Source organism: Triturus cristatus, chromosome 5_2 (genome assembly GCF_964204655.1).
Source record: "Triturus cristatus chromosome 5_2, aTriCri1.1, whole genome shotgun sequence".
Lineage (NCBI taxonomy): Eukaryota > Metazoa > Chordata > Amphibia > Caudata > Salamandridae > Triturus > Triturus cristatus.
The window spans coordinates 478,559,658-478,579,575 of NC_140588.1; the positions used below are offsets into that span (position 1 = coordinate 478,559,658).

A 19,918-nucleotide genomic window follows, 5' to 3' on the forward strand; every position below is an offset into this window, starting at 1 on the left:
GCCACCGCCCCCCACTGCGACCCATGGTGTAAGGCAATCCTACACTATATAATCACTTTGGCTTTCAGAAACTCTGAGGGCCCTACAACTTAAAACTGTAAGTTGCATCAGTCATCTTTATATACCACAGGTCAGGGTGCGCCTTAGCGTGCGCACACCGCCGTGATACTTGGTCCTGACTAATGCCTCGCTAAGGGCGTCTGGAGGCAGAAACATGTTGACCACACTCCTTTTGACACACTGGATGTAGCTGGCCATTCTAACCCAGCCCAAACATCCACTACACTGTTTTTTAACTGTGCCTGATTTAGCACTAATAAACTTTTTGCTAAATAAAATCAAGGCATTTTTAATTTTAACTTTTCCACCATCACCTTTCACATTCACAAAACATTTAAAAAAATGCTCCGCTGTAGTCAGACATCATAGCACACCAGGGAGGCACTTGGCCTCTCTGGTGGGAACCCAATGATGAAGCACGCCACCAACCAGGTTGGTGAGTGAGGGTTCTCTTAAAAATACAAGAGTGACTCCTCTTGCTGGCTCTTCTTCTGTTGGCTTCACTCTTCCGCTGTTTATTTGAAATTAAAATTTGGGGGACCAAGAGTGGCTCCAATTCTCTGTTTTCCCTCCCTCTCCTGTTGAATAATATTATTGGTGGTCAGTCATGACACAGATGGGCATTCGGTCTGGCTTTACTACGCGTTGCTGGGCAATTTATTCCTCTTTAGCTGCCAGGGCAGGATGTATGGGTAATTTCTCAGATATTATTCATATTATTCATAGTATGAGACAGGGTTGCCCTCTTTCCCGTCTTTATTTGCTTTTTATTTGGGCCCATTCATGCAATCCCTTAATTCGTCTCCCTTTATTACAATTTAATCTTTGGCAAGCCAAGGTTTTAGCATACGCTGATGACATAGCTATATTAACATCTCTTCTGCAAAGGCTGTTTCAGCTATTGAAAATGCAGTGTTCTTTTTGGGGTTCGTTTCGGGTTACAAATTTTATCGAATACTGGCTCGACAAGTTTAGACACCTGTTTTGTTCCATCGGTCAAATATCTTGGTGTCCATATTTCTATAAATATTGAAATAATTTTCTTTCAGAATTATGATGCCTTATATAACGAGAGTCTTTCAGTTGTTTTAAAATTGTGACCAGCTTCATTTGCCTGAATAGGCAGATACAAAATGGTAATATTACCTTGCGATCTTTATTTATACAGGTCTAATCCTCTTAATACTTGAGTGAGGGCTTTATGAATAAGGTCAAAAATAGTTGGCTGAAATGTATCTGTAAATATAAAAAAACCTTGATGAGCAATACAATACGCGCAACAAAATTTGTTTTATTTATTTTTTTCGTTACTTACCTGAAATCGTCCGTATGCCGCATTTTACCACCCCCCACCCTGCCCCTCCCCCGCCCCATATCACCGCCCGGTAGCACGCCCTATACGGGCCGTGGCTGGTATTAGAGCAAGGTTCCATCAATACACAGCTCTCGGGTATAACTGTCCATTATCTATTCACAGAAGGTACATCATCTGTAGGCCGGGCCCTTGGCCATCTTAACAGCATTATAGGCCCCCAGGCAAAGCAGTGCTCTGGGTCCTGCCTACAGAGCCACTCACAGGAATAAAAATATTGCAGAGATTAGCATGGGCTCCTATGCTCGTGGGGCCCACAGGCAACTGTCCAGCGTGCCCATGCATTAAGATGGCACAGGCCAGGCCTGCAAAACTTAACCTTGGGCCATTTTGTCAGTAATGCTAATCTATTATCCTCTCAGGAGTTGAGTTAGGAATTTGAGATATGTAAAACTGGATTTTTTCGATATTTGCAATTAAGGTACTTCCTTTTACATCTTTTCCCTAATTATATTTGCCTGATTGATAATCAACATTTGCAAAATGTTATCAAAGCTCTGAGTCGGAGATACATATGTACCTTTTATCATATTTTGAGTAATTATAATCATACAATAGATAAACTGGATGCACGGTCATGCAGGTGGTCAACTAAACTGAATATTGCGGTCTCACTTGCTGAAACTGCACATATAAATTTATTTGCACAAAGCACTTTGTATGTATCTTGCCTTAAGACCCATTTTTTTAAAACTCTCTTTGAGCTCTACTATTCGCTTTATAAATTGCATAAGTGGGTTCTTCGGGCGACTTCTGATTGTTCTCGGTGTAGAAAATCTTTTGCAGACACCACTCATATATTTGCTTCTTGCAACATTATGGCACCATATTGGGATAAAGTATTTGTTTTAATTAAATCAATTATTAAAGACATGTATTCGACTGGAGCCTAAAATTATCATGCTGGGATATGGGCCCAAAGTCCCAGCCAGTGTTGCTGGGGTATTCCTGGTGGACCTGGTTCTTTCTGCAGAGTTATCCCCAAAGTTTTTTCCTTCCTCCTCATACTTTTTGCTGAATTCAAATTTGCTGGTCTTAGGACTCTGTGCCTTTTACCAGTGCTAATCACTGCTAAAGTGCTTGTGCTCTCTCCTTAAAACATGGTAGAATTGACTTACACTCAAATGCATTATTTAATTTACTTATAAGTCCCTAGTAAAGTGCAATATATGTGCCCATGTTGTGTAAATTAAATGGTACAATGGACCTTCAGCACTGATTGCGCCACCCACTTAACCCCTTCAGTGCCACGCCCTTTCCCCCTCCTGTGCCGGGCGTTGCACTAGTGGGTGGGGTTCATGACGAGATAGTCTTGTCATGGGCACAGCGCAACCGTGCTCCATGACGAGACTATCTCTTCATGGGCACTGTAGAGGTTAAGTAGCCCTGTAAGCATGCCTCAGGCATGCTATTAGAGGGCCCTTGTCTGCAGTTTTAAACTGCCATTTCAACCTGGCAAAATAAACATTTTGCCAGGCCCAGACCTTCCTTTTGTAATACATACAGTCACCCCTAAGGTGGACCCAGGACAGCGCAAATGCAGGGTGCAGTGTATTTAAAACGTTGGAGCTACCGTTTCGCTAACGGCTATCCTGCCGATCTCTAACACATATTTCCTTTTATCAGACTTTGGAGCATTTCCTTTACAACTGTGCCTGCCGCGTTACTTCTATGGGATTCGGCTATATTCGCCCATATGGCTGCTATGCTGCCGTGCCGATATTAATCTCTCTATCGAGGGACTCCCCTGCCCGCCATATTGAGAGTCTCTTCATAGAATCAGCTGAACCACCCGGAGTTTCCGTAGTTGATCTCCTTTCTCTTTCCACGTGACCTATCCCACACGGGCAGAAAACACGCAGTGTCCCCATTCCTTCTGATATCCTAGGACTTGCCTTCCCTTCCGACTTTTGTAGATTTATTCATCTTGAACGGCTGAATCTTAAGGTGCGGCCCGAGAACCCGTGGGTCTCTTCTGATCTCTCTAGTTGACTAACTGCGTTCCTGCCTTCACTTTGAGGCACATCCCACTGTTTTTGTCTAGCTGGCTTATGTGCCCTGAAGAAGGTGAGGCCCATATCGGGGCCTAACACCGAAACGCACATCGGCGCTGGATTAAATACGTGGAGCTGTATGATAGGAAAGATCCCCCCCATTGTTTTTTAAGAATGTCTACTATTTCATGAATATTTAACTGTGTTTATCACCTGACTGTATAATCGATTCCAATGTCCTGACATGTTATTCCCTCTTGAGGTAAATTTGTACTCCCTGTAAGGCCTCTTATGTAACCTTAGATCCATTGGGGGGTTCTACTGATGTATATATTGACTGTATATTGTTGAATGTCTGATATTGTTAGACATGTGAGTATGTGAGTCTATAAGATGGTATGCCTGAGGTTTGAGTGAACGTGTTGTGGGATGTGTTTAGTCAACATTCTATCCGAATGGGTATTTAAAAACTTTAAGTGTTACATTATTAAGTTATAATAAAATCCTTTTGATAATCTCTATTTATCCTTGTGTGGTGTCACTATAAGTTTAGGCCTGTGTTGCTAATGTTCCAGTGATTAGGGTTCGCCTCTGCTCCCAGCCAATTATAGACCCATTAGCCTAATAGATGTACCGCAGAAGATTTTTGGCAGGCTCATTTTAAATCGCCTCCAGGATTGGATCGAAGAAATGGCGATTATGAGTCCCTACCAAGCGGGATTCCAACGAGGTATCTCTACCACCGACCAAATCTTCCGTTTAAACCTTTTATACTGGAAGACGGTGTTGATTGAGGGCGGCAGTCTTTATACAGTCTTTGTGGACCTCCGTGCCGCCTTCGATCTGGTACCCAGAGATAAGTTATGGTCGGTGCTAACAAAGATGGGGGTCCCCGTGGATATTCTTTCAATTCTGAGAAGGTTGCACCAGGGGAATTATGCCAAAGTAAGATGTGGAAGGGATGGTACATTGTCCGATGCTTTCCCTGTCAATAGGGGGGCCAGGCAGGGATGTGTCCTCGCCCCGACTCTTTTTTGTCTTTTCGTCAACGGGGTCGTAGATCATCTTTGCACCCTGAATGATATAGATGCCCCCAAGTTGGACGGCAGCAGGGTTCCTGCAATTATGTTTGCGGACGATACCCTGCTGCTTTCCAAATCCCCTATGGGACTCCAACGGGTTTTGGATGGCTTTGTAGGATTCTGTGAGGAACGTGGGTTGGAGATCAATGCCGCTAAAACCAAATTTATGATCTTCAACCCCCCCCGACCACACGAGCGTCGCCCAGTATAGGGTCCTCCAGGTTGGAGAGGGTCTTTACCTTTGAATATCTGGGTATAATTATTAACGAGCGCATGACCTGGGAGCCACACAAATTAAGGGCAAATATGAAATTGACCCAGTTGGTGGGAGGCGTTGCCAGGATGACAAAAGGCCTCACATATAGGCCCCTAGGCCCACGCATACAAATATATAAGGTCCAGGCCCGGGGGCCATTATCTATGGTGCAGAAATCTGGGGACACACGTCTGTACAGAAGCTCCAGGTAACGGAGAATACTTTTCTCAGGCAGCTGACAGCGTTACCTGCCAGTACACCTCTTTTGCCACTTAGATTAGATCTGGGTTTAAGACCGCTTTCAGAGGAGTTGGGCTTAAAACCCCTAACCCTTTGGTGTAAAATATGGTCTTCCCCAGAACTTTCTAAATACAGAGCAGAGCTGCAAGAGATTTTGCGCCTTCGTAACAACATACAAATACCATGGCTAAGTTACATAAAGCATACTTGTGAGACACTGGGTAGACTTGACTTGTGGCATGATCCTGAGGTTGCATGTTCCAGGGATTCACGCAAACTTATCACGAAGGCTTTTCGCGAGCATCACTTACAAGATGCTATAAGGAATGCGAGGGAGGGCTCCCACACCGCCCACTTCCTGGCTCTTAAAGATTTCTACCACCTAGAGTCAACTTATAATGATATGGGTCCCACACTCACAAGAAAGCTTTATATGCAATGGCGATATAACACTCTCCCGCTGAGGGCATATACTGTACTTTGGTCACACTCAGCACACACGGCTCTATGCCCTTTTTGCAAGTAGACACAAGAGACAGACTTGCATGTTTTATTCTTTTGTCCGGTGTACAGCAGAGCAAGGAAGTACTGGCTCTGTCCACTTCTCAGAAACATGGGCTTTAAACAATACTCCCCCGCTTTTAGAATACTCAAGTCTGACATCTCGCCCCCAATTGCCTTTGCGGTTGCCAAATTTTTAACGTCTATGTGGTTTACACGTCTACGTCTTCTTAAAACCATATCAAGTAATGATGTTGTATTGAGTTAATACTTTTATTACAATTGTGCAATGTTTTTATACTGTAATGTTTCTATTGTATTATGACGCACTCTTTTATGGTCTCAACGACCGAAATAAAGATATTTGATGATGATGATGATTAGTGACTTTTGCACAAATGGATCTGTACAGGTAGAGAACCTTTTGTTTTTGATTGTATTCACTATTTAAAAAGCTGGACATGTACTTTTACGTTTTCTATGTCCTGGTAGTGAAAAACTCTTACATTCATTTTTCACTACTGCAAGGCCGACCTCTCCAATAGGATAACATTGGAATTAATGTATCATATTTTATAAGTGTAATTTCCGAATGGTAAAGGTAACTGGTTCATGTTTGGTGTCTCTGGAATCCTAATTTAAAATCCTAATTTATGGTGAAGTCGGATTTTAAATTCGAATTATGAAAACGACACTTTTAGAAAGTTGGCATTTTCAAGCCTTAGCCATTTGGTGCCTGCAGTCTATCTCTGGGTCACATGACTGGGTATTGGTAGCAGTTGGACTTTGTGTTTTCCTCCCAGATAGCCAAGCACAAAAGGAGCTCAGATGTGACTGGATGGGCCATCACTGGCAGGATTGGAGATAGGAGCTGGGGCCCGCCTCACTTACCCTTGAATAGGATGTGCCCTGTTTCCACACAAAGGGCTGCATACCCCCTGTAGCAAGTCTGGAGCTAGGGCAGGGAAGGCAGGACATCTGTGCATTTCAACGGCATGCCTCCAGAAGCTTCTCCCCACTTCAAAGGCACAACTGTGTATAAAAGAAGGACCCCAGACACCACCACTCCAATACACTTTGGGACCTGTGGATACCCTGCCAGGAAGAAAGACTGCTGTGTTGCTGAAAGTACTGCAACTCTGAAGTAACTGATGCCCTGCTGTGCTGACCTGCTGCCTGCTGCCCTCTTGCTTGGGTGAGAAGGACTGAACCTGTATATACTGAACCCAGTACACAGAGTGACTCCAGGGGCTAGTTGGCTGGCCTCCTGATCTCAAGTCTCAGGGACTCAGCAGACTTCCAACAACCTTGCATCTGCACCTGGACTCTGCCTTGGATCCTTTGGCCTGGTACCAGCAATTCTTTTTTTTGTGGGCTAGAAATGATAGTAATATAAAATGACGCTAGATGCAGATTGTTGCGAAAAATCTAGGAACCCATTAGACAGAGTCGGTCTGATTTTCTCCCTGATGACGTGCTGTAGATATTTTGTTTATCCCTTTTCATTCTTTTGTTCCCTTTGTCGCAGTCATGCTTGATTTTCACTTTATATCGACTTCCTACTAAAAAATCTGGGAACCCATTAGACAGAGTCTGTCTGATCTTCTTCCTGATTACGTGCTATAGATATGTTGTCTATCCCTTTTCTTTCTTTTGTTCCCTTTTTCCCAGTCATGCTTGATTTTTGCTTTATAGCGACTTCCTACTGCGTGTGTAGTTCGGTTGTACCCATGCATGATTTATTAATTTTAGATCTTTCGAGTGAAATTCTTACAAATTTGTGTGTGATCTCAATCCGTATTTCATCTCTGTATTTTTAAATGCTATGTTTTGGTGCTGGTTGATACCTTTCCAATGAAAAAATAGTGCACTAAATTCTGAAAGGGGCAAAGTAAATAAAAGCAGATAGATAACTGAATTACTTCACATTTTTTCTCCCAAACTGGGAACACTGAAACTGCAGAAAGTTGTATAAAGCAGCAAAAGGAAAATTTTAAATTGTGCTCTTCTCAAAGAGAAAATAGATATTTCTATTAATTTTCCATCCATCCGTTTATGTGCATAGCTGAAATGTGGCAGTAGTCATGTCTGACAGTTTCGGCCTGTTCTGCCTTTCTCGACAACAGAACGGTGCATTCTGGGACTTGCAGTTCTGTTTTTTGCATTCTATGTTTCGGCAGGCACACTCCTACCCCAAAATGCTGCTGTCTCAAGGCCTCTCGTACGACATGGGAGCACTACTGTGTTCCCACGATGTTCTCCATCATGTGCCAAACCTGCACACCACCCTCACCCGCCATTGAACACCGTGTGTGGCTGAACTGTGCGTAATCCAGTTATCTCATTGCACAGCTCAGTTGATCTAATTTACAGAAAACAGTATTGCCCCACTGCACGTCCCCCTTAACTCTAACCCTGCGCGACAGCCTGTGCTCCCCTCCTGCACATCACCCTCTGCCTCCCTAACCCAAATCATTGCATTGGAGCATTGGTTCTGAGGGTCTGGTGGTTGACTGAGAGCTTTCTGGCGGAGTTTCTTGGAAGATGCGCCAGCATGTGCGCACTTGTGCCTCTCAAAGCTCGCCCTGCTGACTTTGAGTGTGTGTTTACACATTAGAGGGAACTTGTTTTCCGTTTAGTCTCTTCTTTTGGATCCTTAACATTTCCAAAGTTCCGTGCGAAATATTATTCAGTAGATTGGAAACAACGTGCAGTTACTGATACCCATCGGTAGAGATAGGAGTGCTGAGACTGAGCTGCACACGGGGATGTCAATCAGACCAGCAAAAAAAAGGAAGACTGTTGCTTTAAGAGGAGGGCCACCCGCTTGCTTATGCATGACTGACATGGGCATAAACACACCCCAGTAGTAGCAGAAGGGACTGCTGCACACTCCCGAGGACCAAATCACGGAAACAACAGGCGGGAGGACCAAGGAAGCAGGTAACTCAAGAAGGGAGGGGTGTGGGGGGAGGCAACCAGCGGACGCTGGTGACACCCGTCAGACCCAGTCAGGCATCAGCGAGGCAGCACCGAGGCGCCCACCCACTGCGCTGCAACTGCTCCATGCGGGCACAGGACCCCAGCACTGGCCTCTCAGCACTAGGCAGCAGTTCAGACAGACGCTGCCAACGCGACTCGAGAAGATGCCCCCCGTGCCAGCAGCACGCGATCCGCTGCACGGGGGGGCTGGCGCGAGACTAGCGGCTCCAGCGCACTTCATGAAGTGGTCCACCGGCTGTTAGTGCACCGCCGAGTGCCACAGTGCATCCCTTGCCGCTTCCAGCCCTTACTCACAAGGCATAAGCATAGCGGCAGAGTCCGGCGCCAGACAGGCTTCCGCTCCCTCGCTAGCGTGACCGGCTCATCAGCAGTCCCCGTTCCTACTCGGCCGCTGAGCAGACGGTCCCGGCCGGGCTCTGAGCCCCGGGAAAATGGAGGGGACACGGGGTCGCTGCCCCTCTAGCTTAATTGTTTTAGCCGAGCGGGCACCAAAGGATGCCAGAGCTGCGCGACTCGGGACCGAAGCGCCTCTGAGATAGTTACAGCGCTTGTTACATTCAGGGGGCAGATGCTGGCTGCAGGATAGTGAGGTCCTCTGAAGAGCCACCGGTTTACCGCCAGAAGCCTGACGCCTCTTGCGCCCGCGGCCTTTGACAACCTGAACTCAATTGCTGGCACTTTACTAGCACTGTTCGAAAGGAAAATTCCGCCTGCAAACTTTTGCGGAGTTGCCAAAGTTTGCGACTTGGTGATGTTGCGGAGTTTGAGAAGTTTCCCTCACTTATTTTGTAGAGAATTTCAACGAAACTTTTTTTTTTTACCATCTGTTGATGGAGAATTTTACCATAAAAAGTAGACTTTGTATGTGGTTTCATTTTATCATTATTGTATTTTTAAATGCATCTATCCCGATAGTTACTTTCTCTTACCCCTCACAACTCATATTTTTCTGTCCTGTAACTTCATTATGGAACAGCCCACAAGTCCTTAAATGTTCAAGGAGAGTCCTTTAGCAATATAACATTGCGCAATTTGAATGGTGTTTATACATTAACAATTGTTTACTTTTATATTTGTCACTAAATACTCCTCTAATGCGGTTTCTAAGCGCGATGATATTTGCGACAGTTACCCAATGTATGCTGCTCGATTTACCTACATGTATAGATGGGAGGCTGGGTCTACTTTGCAGGGGTTCATACTCATGACCTCCTGAACAACACATTTTGTCTGTGACGAGCATTCAGCTCACTGAGCCGTCTAGTCAAAGACATGATCGTCAGTGATGGATCTTTAATACATGGAATTGAGATCCTGGCTTCCTATTTAAAGGGAATGATCGGATAACAAAAGCATAGGCTACTCCATGGTGGTATTGATTGAGCAAATCGATACCGGTGACGCACTGGGCCACACCAGATTGAAGGGAGGACATTATCTGTGGATTAGATCTTTGCAACATATCATTCGTACTATCATGGCAAAATAGTCTAAGAAAAATGTTACAATTATAGGGCAAGTTAAAGTTGGAAGTATTAATATTAGGGTTGGATCAGTTGAAGAAATAACAACATTCGTTGTAACAGCCCATTGGTCTGCCTTTAACGTGCAAACACAAGCGTGCATGGATGCTAGTTGCATGCTTTAGCACTCTAATAGCATAACTTTTGGCTTTGCCAATGCTGGGTCTTGAGAATGATAAGAATTTCCAGAGCCAAAGATAAATTACATTTTGCCATTTGGTTAACCTCTGTGCACTAGCAAACCTTTTTAGGCCACTTGTTGCAAGTTCATACTTTGCTCGGGGCCATTTGTGGTGGCACCAGTGAGTGCCCGCCTGCAGTGTGGCCTGAATATGGCACCATCCCTGAGTGGTTCTGTGCAGATTAAATGCTGTGCAGACTCTACCCTCCCTAAAGGAAATACTCCACATGCATCGGATGTGTTTGGCCACAGTAGCCTTCTCTGAGGCCCGCACTAACAGTCAGTAGCATGAAGTCAGGAAGCAATACTCATCGCGGTGCAGTCACAGCCCGCTCAATCTTTTCGAAAAATTGTTAACATTAGCAATTGCAGACCTCCCCATTGTCGAGCTAGACCTACAACAAGCATTGGCAAAGCCCAAAAGTCTTTTTGCTTTCATGTGGTAAATAAAGCATGTAAAGACAGACACACACATACGGTGACTGTGGTGGTGATGGTAATGGCATTGATGGTTTCAGTGTTGAAGGTAGTGGTGCTAGTAATAGTCGTGGTAATGATGTTGGCATTAATGATGGTGGTCGAAAAGGCAGTGATGGTAACTGCTCACACTTGATTCCTGCCAAAAGCATTTAAAAATGTCTTCTGCCATGAAAAAATATAAAATGGTTTAATTTCTGTATGCAATGCATGCATGAGATAAAATATTGAGTATGTATTTTGAAAATAGTCCTATATGCATTGCAGTGCAAGCACTCCACAGAAGGCAGAGTGATCGCATGTGCACCCAGCAGCATAAGGCGATAGAGTAGTAGTTCTCTGGGTGGAGAAAAAGCCCACTCTATGTATATTTTAAGTAACTGGTAACAATAGGTCTTGCATACAGTTGTGCTGTCAGGCCACACTCAAATTCTTCAATTGTACACAGTGTAATTGCAAACATTATAAAGATCACTATTTTTGATTTCCTGGAATAATCCTAAAATTTCAGCCAACTTCCTCTCACTTTGGGTCAACGGTAGAAAGATGTAAGAATGTGTGCTGAAAATATAATCTTTTTTTGAATTGGTTCGTTCTTGAAAGAAATATAACCATATTTGATGATTTATTTACTTAATTTTAGAGAACCACAAAGGGAACAGGTGATACTGGTGCTATGATTTTCTGAGTTTTTTTGTGGTTTTCAAATTCTTTTTATGTATCCAATCCATGTTTAATCGCATTACAGAATCTATATATTAATATGAAGAGTGCCTAATGTATGCTCATTTAATCTGCTAATAACATTCTGTTATATTTTAGTGCCATATTGGGTACAAATTCACATCCACATTAACGCTCTATACCACCTGTAATTCAGCACTCTTGACTTTACTTTCTGTTTTGTGCAATTTATGGTCATTGACATGATCTTTCTTAGATCTCTTCCTTCACTGGCTGTATTTTAAGTTAAACATACAGTTAAGCATTTGTTGTCATAACCTCAAGCTGCCACCTTCTTACTTATCCTCACTTTCTTCCAATTAAACTTTTGATTGTTTTGTACTGGTGTATCAAATATAGGTCCAGGGGTCTGGATCTGTGCGAGGTTATCTGAATGTCAAACTACTATGTAAAAGTGTTCCATTTACATTAAGGGCCTAATTATGGCGCAGGTGCGGAGTTCAGGGGCTCAGCAATATGCTGGTGGTGCTCCTGCGGCACTGCCATGCATATTACGAGTTTCAGGACTGGCAGCGGTGTCATGGAGGTCTTTACTCCATGAGAAGGCTGGCGATCTTGAAACAAAGGAGGTCCTGCAGGGCTCCCTGTTGCACATGGGATGCATGCAGAGGGGCACAACATGTGCCTCCCTGTGTGCATGCACCAGAGTTCCTGCACAGCACGGACTTTACACTCCATGCCGTGCAGAAACTGTTTTTGGCGTTCCCATTGGGGGGTCCATTTTCAAAGGCACCGCCCAAAAACGTCTGCCAGACACGAGGAAACTCGTAATCTGGTTTGTGGTGCACACACGTATGCGTATGGTGGAGCGGCCCGTCAGCGTGACAGTCCCCTCCCGCACCACCAAACTTGTAATCAGGCCATAAGTGTATCTAATTGTTTCTTATGATATCATTAAAATCTGGAATGGGGCTGGCCTCCTGGACCTATGCTGCAGTTTTTAGTGTTCCTGGATTGCGAACAATGGTGCTGATCTTAATACTGTCTGCGGGCAGGCTTTTATTGTCGCTTGTCAGCGAACCAGTGGCAAACCAATTTCTATAATTACCAAACCCATCCATAGGCTTCATTCATCAACTTTGTTTGTGAGCAGCTATCTAACAAATACATTGTAAACTGCATAATTAAATGCTGCAGACTTTGCCAGTGTCTGTACTCTGATGTACTTCTCTGGCTTTTCAAACAGTGAAATTGCCCGGATTTATTTCCTGTGATGTCAGTCTTGTGAGCTTATGTTGTCCCGACTTCTACAACCATCAAAAGAGCTCCCATTGCTGCTTTTTTACAATAATTCCATGGAATCAGTGGCGGTTCCTCTGCTAAGACTTAGGAGTGTCGCCCCACTGCTTTTGAGCAGTGTCACTAATGGAAAAATAAAATAACTAGTTTATTATAATTTTACTTTTTTCCTTGTTGCGGCAGCTTTATGGGCGGGCAGGGCTGCTCTGCTTACAGAGCAGAGAAAGGGAAGAGTTGTTTGTACTCCCTAAAGTGTGCATGAATGTTTGGCCGGCCCTCTGAGTCCGGCCAAACATTCATGCGCACTTTGCATGTTCTCCATGCAGGCTGCATTAGAGCCTGCATTGAGAACATGCCCAGTCGTCCATTCTCTGGCGGAGCGCCGATCCACGGTGCTAAGACCAATCACAACGCTGCATTGCAGCATTGTGATTGGCTATCCGGAGGCTGGAAGCGGGGTGCATCCTGCTTCCTGCCCTGGAAAGAGGACCGAGAGTAGGAGGCGACGGGAGGCAGCAGACAGATAAGTGCGTATTTAAAAAAAAAAAAATGTATCCCCCCCCCCCCACACCTCGCTTCCCACCACCTTCAAATACCGGCCGCCACTGCATTGAATCCCCTACTTCCACAGTAACATTGTCTCAGGTAGTTGAGTGATGTGAGCAGAGAAAGAAGGAGCAGTGATAAGGAGTGTAGCTTTCAAGCCTCGTCTGCACTGTTCTAGGGAGTATTTCCTAAGAGTATCTCACAAAAATACTAGCACCCCCAATTCTTGGTGTCAGAGGTGACCTCAGTCTACCACCTGATTTCTCAACATTGAAAGCAATCAAGTGGACAACTGTAGAAGATAGATTACACCAATGCAAAAACATATCAATGCAGTAGAGCATGATAAGAAGACTGAGTGTCGGTATATCATTGGTGTTCAGCAGAGCGAATGCAAGGAAAGTCTCCACGAATGCTGCTTGAAGATGATAAAAACTATTTCCATGAGCTACTCCACATGTTTGAGTAGTACTGTATCCTCAAGTGCATTGCTACTCCTTTGAGAATGCGTTCATCTCATAGCCTCACAGGCTGGAGAAGATTGATTATCAATGTCTTACTGGTTCAGACATTGTGAGCATGCACACTGTTCGTATCGTAATGTATTCATATTTGCAATGTGGCCAGGGCCGGCTTTTGGGCGGTGCGACCGCACCGGGTGCCAAGGTCAGGGGGCGCCGGCCGCCACCTACGTCTCTTACTCTTAAAACAGCCCTCACTGAGCCTGCCTGCACTGTTAAACGGTTGTCCCCTCCTTCTTTTCTACGATGTATCGTCGTAGAAATGGAAAGAGAGGAAAACCGTGTTACCAAATCAGGAGGCACGCTTTTGTTTTGCCCGCCCATGCGTTGCTCTGCCTGACTGCCTCTAACTAAGTGTTGAACGTTTGATTGGCCTGTAACTGAAACCGTTACCTACATCGCGGGATGCGAGCGGGGGCGGGCCTTGGAAAACTCGCAGATACTCTTCCGGCGGCTAATGTTGCTGGTGGTTGCGTGTGCTCTCCGACAGTCCACGGGATTTTTGGCAGTGGCACAGAGACCGAGCCTCCTCTCTGCAGCAACATGAAGTGAGTTAGGTGACGGTCTACTTTTTAAAAATCAATCAATAATTTAAATGTGCACTGTGCACAAACAATATAGGGTGGTGACCTCCCCTCCTTCTCAGGCCCGGTTTTAGCGACCCAAACATGAGCCTTGGCCCTCGCAGTGAGGGCTTGAAGGCAGGCGCGCAAAGAACACGTCGTGTGTGTCAGCCCGGGCAGAGACAGATTCCCGGGCGTGCACGCACACAACGTTTTAGAGATTATCGCAGCCGCACCCGAGTACTTCACAGGTCTTTAAAAGACCATTTTCATGTTAACGAGGCTTTGTTTATTTTTTCACCCCTTCATCTCTACATTCCCGGCAATGGCCGCAATGTTCTGCTGCGTGGATATTTCTTTTTCTATGCAGCGCAGGAGAAAATAAGTTTGTTTATTCATATTCACCTTTCCTGACTCCTGCAGCTGCTTATCACAGCAGGCTGTGACACAAAGTTTGACTAACGGAGTACGTAAGAGAATGTGTTACTAATATGTTTTTCTTTTAAAAAATATGCGCAGGCCCAGCAGGGCACATACTTCGTGTGTGATGCAGGACAACAATAAGACAATAAAAGATGCCCAGATAACGCTGGTGATTAATGATCCTGCTGGAGAGCAATCATTTGTCTGTTAGTAGTTTTTAAATGCAGATGAACTGTATTTTATGTGGAAGCTCAGTGGGTTACTGCCTTTGTCACAGAGATCCTTTTGTTACTTGCAGTTCAGAAGTTACAATCCAAACATAGGACAGTGACCAATGAACTGTCATCAAAGAGCTGCATACAAACATGAATGGTATAGTTAGAACTTCGCTTTCTTTTTTTGTGACATAGTTAGAACTTCCCCAGTCTTTCATTATTCTAATTTTGCTAAAATGAGTATGTTTGGGCAGATATACATTTTTATCAGTAAAGCTGAACCGACCCCAAGGAATACTCTTTAAATCCTAAGGTTGTGTTTCCCCAGACCAAACCCTCTTAAAATATCCGGCCCACCAGCATGGATGAAATGTGATTCATACACCTTGTAATCCTCATTTGCTTATGTGGCATTCCCTGTATACTGATTTATATACTTGTATGATTCATTGTCTCTGTATAATGTGTGCGTGGTGTAAAGTACTGACACACACTACACTGATATGAGTAGCGCTATACAACAAATGAAATGTATATGAGAGAGGGGCTACTTAAAGATGAGGGGCTCTGTTGGAGGGTGGCAGTGAGGGAATCCGAGGTAGTAGCTAGTGGAGAGAGAAGTTTTTCTAAGTTAAAGTTAATTAAAACATATTTAAGATCCACAATGAAAGATGAAAGGCTATCATCTTTGGCAATCCTATCCATTGAAAATGATATTGCACAACAACTGGACTTATCCACATCAATATTGGCATTTGCAAAAATGAAAGCCCGTAAAGTTCAATTTTCTTGAAATTTGCAAATTGTTTTTACAAAATTAACAGTTAGAAAATGTTAATAATTACATCAACAAGATGTATATTGTTTTGGGCTATAAAATAAGCTATAATTGACTGATGGTGTCGTAATATCTGTTCCCCATCTAATCCCTATTTAATTTACATGACATTTGAGCATACATTTTATATATTCTAAAATGTATCCTGTATATATTTAATATGCGGTTGAGAAACCATACAACTCAGCAGAAAAAATGTTTGCTGAGGGGTGCGGGGGGGGGGGGGGGGGCGCCAACAAAGATTGTCGCACAGGGCGCCACAATCTCTAAAGCCGGCCCTGAATGTGGCACAGCAAGCGACAAATAGAAAGAACGCTTTCAGAAAATAATACCCTTGGTGCAGAAGACTTACGTTAGCAGGAATCCGTGCAACCCAAGCAAGGTACAGGGTAACATGACCCAGATCGGTTGCAGCTCACTGACTTCGGTTTGGGCCTGAATGATGTACTCGGTTATGCTAGTGGAAAGATGCAGGACAGTACTAATTGAATCTGAGAGCGTCATTGATTTTGGCCACAAAAAAACAAATGCTATGCTGTTTGCTGGAAAGTGCTTTCTGCCTTCTGTCCTAACAAGAGTGATCCAGAGTTTCATGTGTAAGCTCCTACCATTCAGTTCCCAGGAACACCGTTGCCATGCGCTGTAGTGTCAGTGGTGTTACAAAAAAGAATATGGCGGCGACGAGCTGGTTGGTCTAAACAGTTATGTTTTGCCAGCTCCGGTTAATCCATGTAGGAACAAGGAAGGTGGAATAGAGTTAGATGGGCTCCTTTTCAAATCTGTGAAATGAGATTCACAGAGCATTAGCTGCCAGCTTATAGGTTGGTGGCCGACCATGGCTGGTCTTGCCTGTCTGGCCAATCTACAAAGCAACACATCTAGGAGATTTACTAGTACCGTGGTACGTGATTGCCTGGGGCGCGAAATGTCCTATGAAAATTTTGCTATTAGGTTATTACTTTGTTCTACAGCTCTTTTTATTTTCTACTTTCTAAAGAATGCAAATGAAAATGCATCACTTTTGGCTCTCAGAGAGGCGTTTTACACGTACTGTAAAAATGCCAGGAAGCTGCAGAGTGCAAGCATGTGGTGAATCTCTTAAAGACAGTAACAGAGGCATGAGTGGGAAACATACAGATGAGAGATGTAAAGGAAAATCCACCACAATAGCCTTCAAAACAGGCAAAGATATCACACTTGACTGTGTCAAGGTGCTAATTTGAAGAGCTTTAATTTAAAAAGAGAAAATTGTTTAGAATGGGTAAAATATCTTAAACCTAGAACGTCCTTCCAAATGTATAATAATCCTATGGTTTATTTGGGTATGTTCCATGGAGGGCTTTGTGAAAATAGCATAAAGCAGATTTTTTTGGCAACTTCATCTCTGTTATAAGATTCTTGCAGGTCCAGGAGATTTACTGTTTAGGGCATGACCAAATTTGCTTTTTACATATTGTAAAAAAATACTGCTTCTAAAGTCATTAAATGGCATGACTTTAGAGCATGAGTGCTCACAAGCATTTTCCCAAGGGCTGCAAAGTTTGGTCTGTGATGTGACCGGCGGTCGCATCGATGCCAGCAGCGTGGCAGTCTGGGGGAGGTTGGGGGGGGCAATCAGTAAGGTGGGTGTAGAGGAAGCAAAGCATATACATCTAGTGGCTGAATTGCACAATGTGAAACCAGAAAACCTGGGATTCACTTTACCAAACTGTGTGATCCTAAGCAATTATTTTATTTCCCTACTTTTTCTTGTATTACCACACCTAAGAGGACCTCAAATACATGACATAGAGGATGTGCACTGTACAAAACCTTCTCCTATCTTTGATTTTAATAAGCTATAATGTTGTTCATGTGTAATAGCAACCCTGGCCACCCAAAGGGTGCACATAACAACTGACTTTCCTCTTATTTCATTATTGGCATTGTTGTCAGTGGGGGGGAGGGGGGTAGAATGAATGTTTCTAATTTCATATTTGAAAACTCATTTAAAAAATACTTCTCAATGCACTGATTTAATCTTATATACTAATGTGAAATGGTTCTGCATGTTATTGAAATACACTTTTTGAATTTCGAAAAGACCTTATCATATTTTTGCATTTTCCTGCAAGATGGCTTTAAAAATGAAGGTGTTCCTAGAGATAAGTGGTGCAGGACACCCTACCTACTTCCTTTAACTTTAATTAACCTTTAAATAAATGCTTGTCCGTTTGTTTAACATCTTTTTAATGTTATAATGGGATTGGTGGAGTGGTGCGCTGCTCGTTATTGTGACAGTAGTAGTCAATTAGTCAATGAGCCTTGATGTTTAGTAAGTCTTTAGTGACTCACAACAGAAGCGAACAGCTTGATTTTTAGCCCGCCTTCCAGATTATGCGCATACAGGCCCTTACCAAGACGGCCCCAGCACGGAATACTTTCCATCTCACTGCTCTGATCTACCAAGAATACTTACACATGCCCTGAAGAAGTTCATTTCATGAACGAAACGCGTTGGCTGGCAACCTCTTTTTGGAAAATAAAGACTTACTAAACATCAAGGCTCATTGACTAATTGACTACTACTGTCACAATAACGAGCAGTGCACCACTCTACCAATCCCATTCTCTCATTTTTCTGCACAGCAGTTGGCACTCAACGACGGTGAGTGCTGGAGTTGGTTTGTGCACGCTCACCCTACATTTGACTACCGGTTTACAATAAGGGAACAACACAGGGAAGTGCGGTCATTGTGTCCGCCGTCGTCTGGAACCACAATTTAAAAAAAAAAATCTTTTTAATGTTCGTGCGGAGTGAACAGCAGCCCAGCACTGCTGTTGATCAGGGGGCCACATGTAAAGGTCAAGAGGGCTTCACTGCTTTAGAGTATGGGTACTTACAAACCTTTTCCAAAAGGCCACAACGTTTGGACTGTGATGTGACCGAGGGCTGCATTCATTTCAGCAGGGTGGTGGTCAAGGGTTGGGTGTGGGTTGGTATTAAGGTGGGGTGGGTGTTAGGGGGAGCAAAGCATATATATTTAGTGTCTGACTTGCACAAGGTGAAACCAAAAACTTGCTTTTCATCCTGGCTTCCCCTCTTAACCAAATTGTGTGATCCTAGGTGTAGGAGAATAGGATCTGCTTCACATGGGTACCCCCACTTTTTTCTGGTGTTTCACTGGTTTTCGACCTTAGTCTGGCTGTGGCCCTGCTAATATGGACCCCAGCCTAGCTGCTTCCTCTCTAAAATGGTTTCCATGTTCAATAGGTACATTCCTAATTGGATTCTGGAGTGCCTAATAAGCCCCTAGTATATGGTATACTATGTACCTAGGGCATAGGTACCTCAGAGGCCTACCAGGGGCTGAAGCATGTATTATGCCACCCCTGGGAAGCACTCCAAAATGACACCATAGGTCTGCTACTGCAGCCTGGGTAAGGTGGTGCTTGCACCCCTTACTGTGTTATAGGCTACATATATCACTACCATTGCACACACATATAAAACCTATAAGTCGCTCCTATAGCAGGCCTTAACAATCCTGAAGGCAGAGTGATTGGTTTTTATGTGAGAGGGTGCCCCTGCATGAGCTGAGCCCCTCTGCAGCGTTCGGAGTACCTCCTCTGATGCTGTTTGTGGTGCGGCCTCACCATATACTCTTAAGTGCATTATAACCTCGCGGTAAATGCTAACTTTGGACTGGCTGCACGGGAACAGGTCGTGTTTGGTGTCAAACGCTTTAGAATACTACCCCCCTGCCAGTTCTGGCAGCGGGGGTAGAATTCCACCCTTCTAGAGGGTGAGACATGTTCACACTGGTCTACCCGGTAAAGACTTTCTGAAGCCCTGGCATCACAAAATGAATGCCTCTGCCACAGACACGGGGCTGGCCTTCTGCTGCTGACCGAAACTCCAGCATGGGAGGCCTGGACAATAGGTTTCCTGTCCCAGGGAGGTGTAACCACCTCCCCAGACAGGCAGATGTGTATTGGGGCTGGGCGAGAGCACTCTCTAGTGCTTTGAAGTCCTGCACTGGGGGCACGCTTGATGTCCCTGTGAATAGTCCAGTTCAAACCGGTTGCAGGGGCTACCTGCCCCTGCTCTGGTGCGAAACTGACAGAGGAAATGGGTGTAACCACCCCTCTTTCCAAACC

At 44.3% G+C, this 19,918-nt stretch overlaps 1 protein-coding gene across 4 annotated transcripts in view; it reads left to right on the forward strand.

Moving 5' to 3' along the window:
* The first annotated feature begins 8,355 nt into the window (after window positions 1-8,355).
* The window catches only part of ELMO1 (engulfment and cell motility 1), a 1,282,006-nt gene continuing 1,270,443 nt past the window's right edge, over window positions 8,356-19,918 (forward strand). For 3 of the 4 annotated variants that reach the window (XM_085607465.1, XM_085607469.1, XM_085607468.1), the window contains exon 1: window positions 8,356-8,448. The gene's annotated coding sequence lies outside the window, so the exon portion shown is untranslated. The remainder of the gene's footprint in view (window positions 8,449-19,918) is intronic. The other variant, XM_085607467.1, reaches the window with a different exon arrangement.